The 14,932-nt window shown below is 42.4% G+C and overlaps 1 protein-coding gene across 1 annotated transcript in view; it reads right to left on the bottom strand.

The window, feature by feature from the left end:
• Positions 1-12,114, bottom strand: part of ARHGAP32 (Rho GTPase activating protein 32) — a 254,283-nt gene extending 242,169 nt beyond the window's left edge. Inside the window, exon 1 of the mRNA XM_054223141.1 lies at positions 11,911-12,114. The gene's annotated coding sequence lies outside the window, so the exon portion shown is untranslated. The remainder of the gene's footprint in view (positions 1-11,910) is intronic.
• Between the last annotated feature and the right edge of the window lie 2,818 nt (positions 12,115-14,932).

The following is a 14,932-nucleotide window of genomic DNA, read 5'->3' as shown; positions in this document are numbered from 1 at the left end:
GCTGTCAGCAAGTTTTTCTGACATGACAAGGTCACCAGGTTAAGTATAACAGGGGTTTCTGGCATTAGTTACAGGATTCTGCTGACTTAGCTGTTCATACTGAAGAATTCTTCAAACCTGTTTAACGGGTTGTCAGCTTTCTACTTCGCAAGCTAAGTTTCACGTTCATTCCTCATGCAAATTGGCGCAATCTCCAGCAGAAATTACAATGCTTTACGCCAAAGCAGGAGTTCATTATAAAAACACCAGTCAGGGGCTACCCATTATTTTGAAGCACCCCGGTTTATAAAAAACTATTTTGAGTTTATAAAGCGTGTTAAACATTTTGACCTTGGGTCTGTTATGTCAGAATCTAACTCAGACAGGAATACTGTAATGTATCTATGCATTTTTCATGCTAGCTAACATTTCGAGTCCCTTATCTTCAGCAGTAACAAGCTCACACAGTTTTATTTATTAATGAACATTCCCTCCTATTGTTTGTGAGAAAAATGGATGTTTAACAAAGCTTTGCTGTTCTCTAGACTCTGGTCACATGGAGTTATTTAGAGAGATTGCAACCTTTGGATTATAATTCCTGCTGTACCATTTCTCCAGATGAGATGAACAGTCTCGGTTTTATTTTGCCATTCTTATTTTATTCTCCAAATGCCTGCTACAGGTTTTCAGACAGGAATGTACTGTTTTAGAATCTGTTTTAGAATGCAAAACAACAATTACCTAGGAAAAATCTTGAAAACCAAGCATTAATTCCTCTTCTCCTCATTTTAAACCTTAGACAGAATTAGGAAGACTTGAGAAGGCAGACTGAGAGAAACCTTCTATTTGTTATGTGTGCCATAGACTCTAAAGCCATATATCCTTTTATTTTCCACCCCTGTAACACAGAAGTTGAGACCCAGGTCTTCTGAAGTGCAATTTTGCATATCTGCTCCTACACGCTGCTCTCAGTGGCGCACACACACACACACAAACCTTTAGCACTTTGTGCCTACAGGAATACTCAAAAGGGAAATTCCAACATGCATATGCATAAGTTAACACTCAGATGGAAATCCAAAACTACACAAAGAATTCAGAACTACATTTCTTAATGTATTCAAATTTTTGGAAATTTTAACACATAAATGAGAGAAGAAACACAGCCTCCAGAACTAGCCAAAGCACCCAGTCCCAGGAATTTCTGCACAACTGTCCCAGCAATCACTGACAATATGGCCCTTGGCAAATCCTCCAACATCTCCACGTTAAGGGGTTCCTTGTCCAAAAGGGTAGGGAGTATTTTTAATTCTCTCAAAGGACTATTATGAAGATTAATTAAGGTCTGAGCACGGCTTTGAACATCAAAACTGCTATGCTGTTATTTAGTATTAAAGAACAACAAAGTGCATTCTTGTTGTCTATAATTCAACTTCATAGAGAAAACAGTGAAAGAGCACATGTGCTCAAGTGCATAAATTAATTCTCCTTGCCCTGACAAGCTGTGATTTGCATAACTGCATTTTTAGTCACCAAAACCCCATCAGTAAATCTATACTCATCCCTTTGAAATATTTTAAAGGCCTTAAGGAATATAACCAATATAGTTTTTCTTCTGATTCTTTTCCAGGGTAAGCTTTTCCTATCAGATATTTCTGCCTCAGTTCACCAATGCCTTTTATCCTATACGGAGACCTAGGATTACTCACATGCTAACATTAGACACATTCTAAAGTGCTTTGCCAAATCAGAAATTCAATACCTATTTTGGATGTTTCCATCCAAAAAAAGGAGACAGGGTGGCAGCACAGGGCGGTAGGTAATTTTTTGGGGGGTGAAAAAAAAAATCTTTAAAAAAAAAAAATCACAATTATTTTGAAGCTCTGTTTTTTTGACAGGCTTTCCCATCAGAAAATTAATAATCTACACAGCAAAGTATTTCACGAAAATGTCCACTACTGAAGTATATCTAGAAATACTACATTGTACAGTGTATTGCTAATCTTCACTCCCTTTAAATGCTTACACACATACAACTTTTAAATAACTTACTAGAAATGCTACCACATTTCTGTTCTATTTGTATTCTTAAAACATGGAATCATCTGTGTTTTTGTGGAGATGCTGCCAAAATACATAAGGTGAGTAATATTAGCACAACCTAAAGAAAAAAAATTAAAAATCCAGAATAACTACTCTCAAGTCTCTTTCCTGATCTTATTCAAACAGCTACAGCAGGAGATCAAGTCCTCCAGCATCCCCAGCACTGGGATGTGACAGTGCAAATATTTAAAAAAAACAAGAATACAAGCTGTTGGACCTAGAGGATAGGGAGCGCTGAAAACTGATGTAACCTGGACAGCCACTACCACCCTTACACTTTAAAGAAATTGCTAACAAAGGGTCCAGTATCTGCAAGATGCTGAGCATCTCTCTGGTGTGTCAGCCAACATCACCCCTTCACAGGAAATACTTACACTTCATTGGATTACATTTTGGCTCTATTCCCATTACCTTAGTTTGCTCTCGTAAGATTCTTAAAATCTGCAGCACATTCTTATTAAAAACACAGATACCAGATTGTGAACTTCTGTACTTTTTAGACTGCTTTCAGGAGAAAGTTGTGTTATATTTAGCAGCCATATGGCATCCCTCCTCCACACACGTTTTCTACCAATAAGAACTGACAAATTAAGTTTTCTAAAACACTGTTCTATCTGCTTTCATTTCCAATTTTAATCTTAGAAGTTAACTGTGGTTTAATTTTTAAACCTGGCATTTGACAAACAGGAAATGCAAGGGGTACCTACAGCGAATGATGCAATCAAGAACAATTTTTCTTGTAATCTAGGCTACAATGTTCAGAAAGCTACTAAGCTGTATCCTAGACAGCTAAATTCTCACTAAATTAATACAATATGGCTACATAACTAAATAGCCAAGGATGTATTGGCTTCCTTATGCAATTTGGAATTGCTCTATGCATGGATGACTGAAAGTATTAGGTAAAGAATACTCCCTATAGTGAAATTGTATTTTTTAATACTTGCGTATTTCAAGCTGTTGTATATCTTAACAGAGGAGGAACAAAAAGCACAGTGAAAACCAACTAGTATACTGTAAAGAACTTCAGTGATACAAGGACAACCACCATTCAGTATTCCCATGCTCCTGGCAGCCAGGTTTACATACCACCTGCAAGACAGAAAGCTGAATCTCCCTATAGCGCAGCCTAATTTTGTAGAAACTGCAGCCAAAGGTTAGAAAGAGGACAACAGTTTTAAGAAGCAAAAGGAAACATTTGAGATATGCTGTCATTTGGGACAGCTGAGGAGGCAGGATGAACATACAACATAAAAATCTGACTGCTACCCCATCATGAGGAAAAAGAGGGACTGAAGACTTAACAATTTAACACTCCAAAAAATAAATCGTTTTCCCCTCTAGCAGTGAGAAGAATCACTGCTCAAAATACTTATCTGTCAACTAAATCATGCCTGGTGCTTCTCCTCTTTCTGGTATCTAGAGCTTTTCCAGTTCTTCCTGTAGTTTTCTGGGGAGCAGGGACCCAGAGAACAGTGCAAACAATGCTGTCAGCAGCCAGACTGGCTGCAGCCACCTGAACATCGCTCCCCTGCAAACGGACACAGAGAGTGTCCTCTCCAACAGCGACTGAAGGAAGCCAGGTAGAAGAAGAGCAGATGCCAGAACTCATACTGAGTCTCCACTTTGACGGCACTGACCTCCTGACAGCTTTCTTACGAGTCGCAGGTTGCAGGGCAGACCCAATTCAATTCCTGAGAGAGCGAGGCAACCCCAGCCTTTCCCTTCTGCCCAAACGATTCCAGAGCAGCACCAAATATTTCTTCAGAAAGAGGGACAGACTTGAACATTACATGCATGCCTGAGCACACTTATGAGCTGCATGTACAAGCTCAAAAAATATAAATGAACAATCACGTTTTTTCCAGCTGGCGTGTTATGTTCATTACTCAAAGAAAAATAATAAACACTCAATACTGTGGCTTCTCTCCCTCTGCACAAAGCAATTTAGGGAATATGTTATTTCAGCACAGACCATTCTCTCTTTAAGCCTTGTAACATTCATGAAGGTGAATGATATGGCACAAATCGCTGCCTGAAGCGGAACCTTCATGCTGGACAACCCACTGGAGACTGTAACCCTCAAGATGCCAGTCAACAGATTTTGCAGAGAAGTAGCAATTTCTTCAGAACAGATTATTCCCTCCTGTCTTCCTTGAGGAGACAGCTATCACAGAATGAGAAATAATTGTGAAATTAGGATGCCACCAGGAAGTAAGGGAAACAAACTGCTTCACAGGTTAGGATTATTTGCACAGAACATTTGAGAGAGAACAAAATGTTTAAGGATGCAATCAATCATTAAGATTTCTTCCAAAAGAAAAAAATAAAAAAGCATACACAATCATTTGTTTAAAGCTTGCCTCAGTGTAAAAAAGGCAACAGAATAACCATTCCTGCATATTTGATTATCAAATCAGAGCTTGGTGGGAAGAACAAGTAAGGAAGTCTTCCAATTAACTAACTTCTTTTTTTTTGCATTAAATGTGGTCGTTGAACACTGCTGTAGAAAGACAGAGGGAAAAGCAGATCTCTGGTCTTCTGGCAGTTTTTCCCATTCTTGAACAATTCCTCCTTCAGATGCACAGCCACAAAGGTTCAAAGGTCCCCGCAGCCTTTGTTCTCAGTTCCAGAGTAGTTACAAACAAACTTTTGTTCCTGTTTCTTCAATGAAATGGGCTGCAGCAGTTACCAATGATTGAACTTTACATCTGAAGCTTGCCTTCTGCATCATTCAACTGAAGGACTATGGAATCTCATTTACGCTTCAAGAATAAATTACCAGAACTTTTTCCAAAATAAAAATCAACTGCTCCTTTCCGAATCAACCTCCTGCAAACATATTACACTTCTGCATACACATAAAAGCAAGGAAGGATCAACACACTTTGTTCTACAGATTGTACCAGAGACTTTTTTTGTTTTATCCAAACATAATATTTATCGCTATTGCTCATTCATTTGTGAGTTTTATCGTAGAAGTCTACACATTTTACCTTGTAGTGCAAAAGTGATATCTGTCAGTAATTTTTAAAATACACATACACAGTATCGACATGCCCACTGGAAACAAACGATACCCAAACAGCATTTCTTATTGTTTATGTCCCAGCCAAACTGTAAGGGATGAGATGATGATCTTAAGGGCAACCTATGGAAAGCAGCTACTGAAATACAGTCGCATTCCAAGTGAATGGAATATGGAAATTGTTCATAAAATTTGTAAAGATTCTATCAGATTGTATCAGCTGCTATGTAAATTTTGGGGAAAAAACAAGCAAGGTGCATTACTCAGCAGGATAACAGGCTTTTTGAATTAAAAATAAATAAATAAAAATACTGAAATTACCTCTTTAAAAGATTGATTGTTCCTAGCAGGTGGGATTTGACTCTCTAGAGATGCTTCTTGCAAAACACACGACACAAAAGATATCAAAGCACTTTTTTTTTTTTTAAATAAATTGTGGCTTCAAGCTAGAGCTCATAGGCTGGCTATTAGGAAATCTAATGAAGACATTCATGAATCATAACAAGGAGTAAAAGGGTAAATCCCAGCAAATATTGAAAGGCTCTTGCAACAATTAAAATTATGCTCAAACAGGGCTTATCCGGCTACATTCTTCTTCATAATAGCCACGCTCATGCCCATAGTGAAGTCAGAAAGAATACGTCCAAATTGTAACATCTGGATTTGTAAAACTTTTGCTTTTATACTGGCACCAAAAAACACCAAACTGCTTTAAAAACAGCAAGCACTGTATCTTTTCTTTTCCACCAGAGCACAGGCATGCACCTTGAGCATTCCGAGTATTGAAACCAAAAAGTTCACCTCCCAAATGCCAGGAAACATTGTTACTGAAATTAAAAAAAAACAACTTAACTTTACCATTTTAAAAGACATTTATTTAGTCAGTGATACATGTATCTCAGATAACAAAATACACAGAGGATTAAACATGTTTTTAAGAAGTAAGAATTTTCAAACCACTTATAAGAACCTAACACCTTGCCATCTACATTATTTTTAGCAAAACTGATTATCTCAATCTGCCAGTAAGTGACAACAAAGCTTTTAGAATACCACCTTTCACCCTTGTATCTTAAAAGCAACTTACCAATATTGATTACATCACTGTCATCCTTCTACAACTGGATTCTGGGGCCACAGCTGCTGGACCACTACTATGTCCCCGTATTTCTGCTAAACTACCCACTGATACAGGGCTGAACCACAGCATGGGATGTCACAAAAATAAACTTGTGCTGTAAAAAAGTTTCACCTGCTTTTTGACTTTATGCTTGCTGTAAGATAGAAAAGATGGAGCATGACCAAATTAAAAGTAACACAAGACTGACAACTTGTTCAACTGCCATGAAGCCTGCTTAAAAAGTAAACTAACACGCACAAGCTAAATTTGAACTGTCACGGTGAGTTTATCCAAGAACAGTGTTTTCTATTATACATTATATTATACATCCATTACCAGGAGATCTAAGGCCGTAACTCAGGCCGCGGCTGACCAAGTGTCCCTCCATCCAACAAATAACCTCAGGGACATTTAAGCATTTAATTTTGCCCTGAAATCCATAGAAAGCCAGGCTCCAAACTTCTTGTGGTCCCGGTTTAATGAATTAATAGCAGAAATGAGAGAAACTCCGCTGTCTCTGATTCTTAGAGAGTTATAATGGATACATTAAATCAATGCTTCCCACCCACAAACATGAAAGGCTGAGAGGTGAACAGGCAAAAGCACTGGGCACACCAGGAAGGGAATGGAGAGGCAGCAACTGCAGTTTCATCAGCAAAAGCGATTAAGATGACAAGAGAATGATTCAACGATCAGTAGTTTATGCTGAACTATTGCATCAGCTAGTGACTTCAAGACACAGCAACAGGACATGCTCCAAAGGTTGCAACTTAGCTACAGAAACAAAACTAAAAATAAAGAGTATAGGATCTTAAAATAGTGATTTTAAAAACATATTTCAGGGTATTTTATTTTCTAAACTATCAGTTAGAAGACAGGAGCTGCTGAGCCATATTCTTATTTGCTACAAGATTCATAGATGACACTATGAACTCCAGACCTACACGCATGGAACTAAGCACAGAACAAAAGAACATCCAGTGAATAGTAGCAGTTAAATGTCATAATCATCACAAGACAATACCATCTAAATATATTTAAGTCATTAGTATGATGACAGTTAATACATTGTTTGGTCAAAAAGCAAGACAATAACACAAGGAAGCATATACATGGCACATTTACCAAACTGATTACAATAAACCTGGTAGCATTGGTTTATCAGCTTAAACAATCAGCAGCTAATTAACTGTGCATTTAACAACTAGGTAATAAAGTTTCTTCCCAGGGAAAATCAGATTGGAAAAGTCAACATCAGCTTAAACACGATTAACTTCCTGTCCCACTGCTGGTAAAGCAAATCCAATTTGCTAAATAGTTTAAAAGGCAGTTTTTAATTATTTTGCACACTACCGAAGAATCTAACGCTACGCACACACAAATATGGCAAGCTGATCTACTCAAGTGTATATAGGCTCCAGCAACACAAAACACCACTTAAATAAAACAAGCGAAGACTTCTTAACATGCTTAACAACAGCCCCAGCCCAGTAACTTGTATTGCAGAAGCCCCCATGGATGTTAGCCCGGATCTTTACAGGAGGGAAACCACACACAGTTGCAGCATGTATAATATGCAACAATACTAACTTGTAGCATTTCTTTTAGACTTTTCCATTACTTCCCATTCCTAACACAATCTCTCAATACAAATATACAGTAAACAAATACACTCTTCTGAGTAAGATTTACATATTTTACCTGGTTTCAACTGGCACACACACCACCCTAGGAACACACGCACACAGACTACTCAACAACCTATATATCTAAAGTGCTTTACACAGCAGAAATTGAGGCAACACAGGAAAACGGTGTGGGAGAAACACAGCAAGTCACCATCAGAAGTAGAAGCAGGATTCAAATGAGCAGCTCACAGCGATATCAACGGAGTGACAGCTCTGCTGCCTTCCTACACTATTTACCCAACACAGTAATTACAATTTGAAAATTCAAGTTTTCCATTTTAATTGTTCAGCACCCAAGATAACAATTTGTTTTCATCTACAACATGGACCTAAAAAAAAAAAATCAAAACACAAAATTAATACTGAAAAGATACAGTTTCAATCAAAACGGCTGAGAATTGCTAAATGACTGCTGACCCGCAGCATTATATCCTCAGGTTATGTGATTCTCCAAATTCTGGTTGGCTGGAAGACCTAATCTGAATAACAATAACAACAAAAAATGGCTTCCCTTTAGTGTCCTCAGTATGCACATCCCCTCTCTCACATTGGCTAACAGTGCACAGCCAGCCTGTTCGAAGGATTAGCATAAGAATAGAAATCACTGTGAAAATCCACATGCTCTGACTGGCCAGACTTGTTGACCTGCTTCACCCCAGATAGCAAATCGACTTATTCTTCCAAGAAAAACAGTTGTGGACTTTAAAAGTTGATAAACATTTCAATTTTTTCTTTTATATTATGGTATTAGACATCCCGAGGGCAGCTATCAGACCCAAACAGTGAATCTGAACAACTTTCACTATTGTAGGCACAGACATCACAAGTGCAAGCATCTGAACTTGAAAGTGAGCACAAGTCTAGCGGAGGAGAATAGGTCTGTCAGGACCCCTCCTAGCTTGGACCTACTGCGTTCATCATAAAATCCCCTCATCAGCAAGCTCAAAGGCTCTGCTGGTACAAGATGCTGCTGCAAGCGCACTGAAGGCTGAAACCAGATACCGGAGCCGCAGTTCAAGAGCACAGCTGCGAGAGGAAACTGGCCCCACATGTCCACACGCTACACCTGACAGAAGCCACCCATACTTACAGTCTCGAGAGAACAATTAGTCCAGGTTTTTGCAAGTAAAATTTATAAATTTACCTACATCTCTTTAAATCTTCCTCCCTTTCTGCCCTTACCCTGCGATCAGCCACAGTGGTATTGAGCCAACAACCGGGAGACAATAGCTCCTGCCATCGTGACTGGAATCAGATAGGAACTACTACATGGATAAGAATACTTTGAGAGGAAGCGCGAATGAAAATAATCCCCCAGTTCATGAAGAGGCCAACATCTTCCTCTTATTTGCGGAGAGGAGGACACAAAGGCCTAGGGAACCCATTCCAATTTTTCTCTCCTATACAAACTCTGTTAGCCATAATAAAGTATGAAAAACATCATTTGTTTTTGGAAATATGTATATTTGACTCTTGAAAAGCAACTGAATTTTTGTATAAACATACTACAGTGTTTGACATGTTTGTTTTGAAATAGGGGAAGCTGACTGAAATCATCCCCATAATGTGGTCTGACACTTCATGCAAGACAATGCATTCAAACAGCAAAATGACATTTCCTTTTCAGAAGTTCACAAAAGAGACAGAAGCCCGGGGGAAAATGGCCAAAGTAGCACTATTCCCCTTTTTGTTAGATTTTCTCCACTCCCTCTGGGATCTTCTCCCAGGCCAGTAAGTCACCACTGCAATCCTTTCCCCTTAAATTCAATGACATCATCGTTTCCCTCCCTTTGCATTACAGAAAAATAGACTATTAAGAACTGGGATACTGATATTTCACAACTCATCAGCAAGTGGCACAAAAACACTGCAACACCCAGCTACAAACCATACATAAAATCTAACAAGTAAAACAATTCCCCAGTGATATTTCTGCTGACCTGCCTCGGATGCTCTTTGTTTCTTCAAAAACTTGACAAATATACTTTAAACAAACAAATCCCAGATTAAGACCACAAGATTAAAGATTGAACAATAATTTGCTTCTGGCAATGGATTAATATTTCTGTACATTATGCACAGTATTAATACCACGTTAACACTTTCCATTCTGTTGTCTCCCCAAATAATAGGTTTTACAAAATGCATATTGCCAGACTCGCCCCATTTTTCCCCCCTTCATTATCTCAATCACTATATGCCCCCAAGGGAATAAAATTTTGATTCTTCGAGATCAAAAATAAAATTTTTGATTCTTCAAGATGGCTCCGATATGTTCAAACATTATAAAACCATCAGCTATACAGGGGTCCGCACCCTGGTATGGCACAAGCAACCTCCAATAAGTTTCAGGAAAACAAATCAGTCCAAGCACAAGAACTATCTGCTTGCTCCTTTAACATGAAGAATACGTAATATTTTACTTACCAGTCAGAATAAATTGTTCGCTCAAGGCTAACCTAATTTTGCAAAACTGGAATGAAAAGATATCAGTGCAGCAAGAAAGAAGTTGCACAGTTCTAAATAAGCATGTGCACGGCATTTGTCCCTGTTCTGTAGAAAAAGGCATCTATCCCATGCTCAAACAGCAAACAACTGAAATAGACATTCTCTTAAGAGTCTTGGCAATGTACTCATTCTGCTCCATATCACAGAGGAGTGTCTGGTCACTTTTGGAGAATACAGTTGGGGGTTACAGCTCTTTCTTGAAATGAAATAGCATATTTTAAGCTTCCACCTTCTTGCCTTTCCACTTATTCCTATAAATTGCATTCTTACCACTAAGAGCATCAACCAACACATCAAATTGGATGCCCAGCCAAGTGAAGGTTGCCCGAGCCCCTGTCCACAGTGCTGTTTTCTGCACTATCTTGTGTGGAAAGTGCAGTAGTGTAACAAAAAAATAACTCACTCCCATCAGTTTCTTACAATTCAACAGCCATACGTCCAGTCTGGAGCAGCGGTTTGCGATATGAGATAGGTTCTCAGGGGAGAAAGAGATAGGCTGCATAGTTTGCGAAAGGAAAACAGTGCGACGCGTGCAAGTTCCAAAGGTTAATTTACCTTTTTCTCAAGTTGAAGCCATTGCTCAGAGTCCAAACGTGCCGGGGACCTTTCCTTACAAGCCCCTGGACCACTATCCTTTGCTCACCTCCCTCTTGCAATCTGGGGGGAAAGCTAACCAAGACCTTCCAGATCACCGAGTGTTTGGGGTTGGAAGGCACCTTAAAGATCATCTCCTTCCAACCCCCTGCCATGGGCAGGGACACCTTCCGTTAGACCAGGTTGCTCAAAGTCCCATCCAACCTGGCTTTGACCACCATCTCCATGCGCCCCAAAGGTCTGTCGGGCACTCCACCATGTTACAGTTTCCTGGCACACGGATGTGCCTTGCAGAGGACCTTCGGTGGCCCAAGGAGACCTCTGGGCCCTCACTGCACCTGAAAAGGTCTAACGAGGCGTTATGAGGGCCCCATCACACACACCACAGGGGACAGCCTGCACAATGGCCAAGCACAAAGCCGAACGGCCGCTGCACGCTACCAGCACGCCGCCTCTCCTCACGCCCGGGCTGAAACCCCAGTTATCCCTCCAAATTATTTCCCAACAAATTACTGCTTGGCGAGAGGTGATTTTACCCACCTCGGAGACCTTCCCCAGAGGACGGCGAACGCAGGTGAGAAGAGAGAAGAGAAGGAAGGGAGCCACAAAACAAACAAATAAACAAAAAAAAGCCCCAAACCCACGACTTCTTTTTTTTCTTCGCTTTCTCCCCTTCCCCTCACAGCCAGCCCTCAGCGCCCGCGCGTGAGCGGCCGTTGGCGCTAACGGCCGCTGGCGAGGCTGCCGCGCGCGCGCCCCCTCCCCTCACCCACCCCCGGCGCCGCCTTCGCGATACGGGCGCTATCGCGACACGAACCATCCCTCTGTGTGTGCGTGTGCGCGTCCTGCCCCCCCAACCTCTCCCCTCAGCCCTTCTTCCCCTCACTCACCTCGCTCCACCACAGCGGGGGCCGAGCCCGGGCGCCCCGGCCGCCGTCTACCAGCCGCGTCCCGCCGACATGGCCGCCGCCGCCGCAGGTGAGGAGCCGACGGGGAAGGAGCCGCGGGGAAGGGCCCTGAGCAAGGGGGAACCGCGTCCGGCACACGCCCCCCTCACACACGCTCCAGAGAAAGGCTGCGGGGCCCATGCGCGTTGCCGCCGCTGCCTGGCTCCTCCCCGACGCCGGGGAAGGGCGGGCCGCAGCCGGGACCGCGGCGGAGGGAGGGCGGGCCGTCCGCCCGGGGCCGGGTGATGGGGTGGCGAGGGGTGCTCGGGGCAGAGTGGGGTCACATGGAGGACGGGACGGGAGCGGGGTGTCACATGGCGACGGGTGGAAGCACGGGGCGCAGGATCGGGGTCGGTGGGAAAATCACTACCTGGGCTACTGGGAAGGGTAAAGCGGTGGGCCTGGGTACTGGGCGGTGAGAGGCTTGGAATCGTGGAATGGTTGGGGTTGGAAGGGACCTTAAAGCCCATCTCGTTCCCACCTCCCACCAGCCCAGGTTGCTCCAAGCCCCGGCCAACCTGGCCTTGAACCCCTCCAGGGATGGGGCAGCCACAGCTTCTCTGGGCAACCTGGGCCAGGGGCTCACCGCCCTCACAGCAAACAATTTCTTCCTCAGATCTCATCTAAATTGCCCCTCTTTCAGTTTAAAGCCATTCCCCCTCGTCCCATGGCTCCCCTCCCTGATCAGGAATCCCTCCCCAGCTTGCCTGGAGCCCCTTTAGGGACTCCCCGGAGCCTTCTCTTCTCCAGGCTGAACCCCCCCAACTCTCCCAGCCTGCCCTCACAGCAGAGGGGCTCCAGCCCTCCCAGCATCTTCGTGGCCTTTTCTAGACTTGCTCTGACTGCTCCGTGTCCTTCTGCTGTTGGTGGCCCCAGAGCTGGAGGCAGCACTGCAGGGGTGTCTCCCCAGAGCGGAGCAGAGGGGCAGAATCCCCTCCCTGGCCCTACTGGCCACACTGCTGGGGATGCAGCCCACTATGTGGTTGGCTTCTGTGTATGGGGAAACACTTCAAGGTGCACCTGAGGTTTGGGATCGAGCTGGGGTGGGGAAGGGTTTGTGTTCAGGGCTGAGCTGGAGTGTGGTTCAGTGGGGTTATTTGGGGTTGAGGGAAGGAGGTGTGCTGAACAAGGTGCTGGAGCTATCCCTACTGAGGAATGGAGCTTGGTGGGGCGTGCAATGGCAAAATCCTGCCAAAGAGGTTCTGAAATTTGTGTGTTTGTTTGTTTTTAATATGGCCAGGCACGGGCCCTCTCTGAGGGATGGGTCCCAGCCAGGAGGGCTGTAAGTCAGGTGCCTGCCTGCACCTCCATTGCGGTAGTGCAAGATCAAGAAAGGTGCTTTACCTCAGTCATAGGACTTGTTTACCCGTGGGCAGACTATTCGCATGCCCTGTCTGCAATACAAAGCCTTCCCCTCTGGTTAAGCTTCAAATGTATTCAATCTAGTCTTGAGACAGTGTTGTTTTATCAGAAAAGGTTAACTTAATTCAAACCTTTAAGTGAAGTTTAAGTGCTAACCACAAATTCCATTCTCCAGATGTTGAATGAAAGGACCTGTAATGCTTCAGTAGGGGATCTTTTTGATAGAGTTATTACCCCTCTGTTGTGTTTCAGTAGCTGACCCCAACTACTTTATAATGTGCTTTATAGATGCTTTATTGTGTCATTAGCATTTTCAGAAACGCACAACTTGATTTTGCTGGCAGTAGGCAAAATCCTTCCTGATAATTATGCCATTTGATGACCGCAGAGGTTAAAAATCTGATTGCTGGTGTATATTTATTCCTTCAGTAGTGGCATTGCAAAGCAGTTAACTCTGAGAGTGCTCTCTGCCTTTGGCGTGGGCCCAGGGACAGCGTTGTGAGTAATACGGAGTTGTGTTGTGGATCATGCATGTGGCCGTGCACCTGGCAGTTCACGTGAGAGCTGTGGTATGTATTTTGTCTTAATCACAGGGTGACAGCGACATTTGCATTGCAAAAGCAAATACAAAATGGTCCACTTGATACGCTTTCAGAAATGTTTTAAATGAGAGGCATAGTTGAAACTTTTCCATGGGCTGGATTTGATGCTTTTTGGTTTTCACTTCCATCTGTGAAACACTGTAAATATAGTATATAGTCTACATTAAGACTACTCTGGTGATAGCAGCTATCCAGAGTGTTTGGATAAATGATACCACTGTTTGCTAATGTATTGGGCGACTAAGAAAAGCAAACCATAAGCATGCAGAAGTTCTGAGTTGTGAGCTTTAATTTAAAAGATTTGAGGAGTTTTTAGTTGTTGAGATGAAAATTTTCAAAGCCTGTCATGAGTAACTGATGATAACTGTAAATATACAGAGTCTGGAACAATAGCTCTGTGACATGTGAACTGCTTCGCGTCTGCATATGCTGTGCCAGATGCCAACAAACAAAACTGTAGTTAAGAATGTTGGTGGGTTTTGGGGTCCATGTGTAAGGAGACAGCAAATCATGAAGATGTTGCACAGTACCCCCTAAACTGGGGAAGGGTGTAATTATGTGGGCTAATAAACAAAAGAGGATGCAGAAAATACATAAATGACAAGGATGACAAGGCAAGATCATGTGATTTATTGTGCTCATGTGTAGTTCATTATGCTACAACCTACAACTCTGATCCTGTCAAACCTGACAAGTTAATTAGGATGAGCCAGGACCGTACCCACATGGCTCACTGCTGATAAAACCTTGGGACACCGGAACCAGGTTTTTTGGTTCCATATATAGGAGATTACAGATTTAGTAATGTGTGAGGAGGTGATTCCTATCTATCCATCACTGATTTGACTGACTTTGAAATTCCTGGATGAAAGGTACCCAGAGCATCCCCAAGCAGTTGAGCCTTTCCCTCTTTATTAGATGCCATCATCTCTTCTGTGGTTTTAGTTCTTCCTTATTTTGACTGGCTGTCACTGCGTGATTTTTGCAAGGCTTGTTTGTTG

The sequence above is a fragment of the Rissa tridactyla genome, chromosome 17 (genome assembly GCF_028500815.1).
Source record: "Rissa tridactyla isolate bRisTri1 chromosome 17, bRisTri1.patW.cur.20221130, whole genome shotgun sequence".
NCBI lineage: Eukaryota > Metazoa > Chordata > Aves > Charadriiformes > Laridae > Rissa > Rissa tridactyla.
Note: the sequence above shows the minus strand (reverse complement) of the source record. Positions and strands in the feature narration are given on the sequence as shown.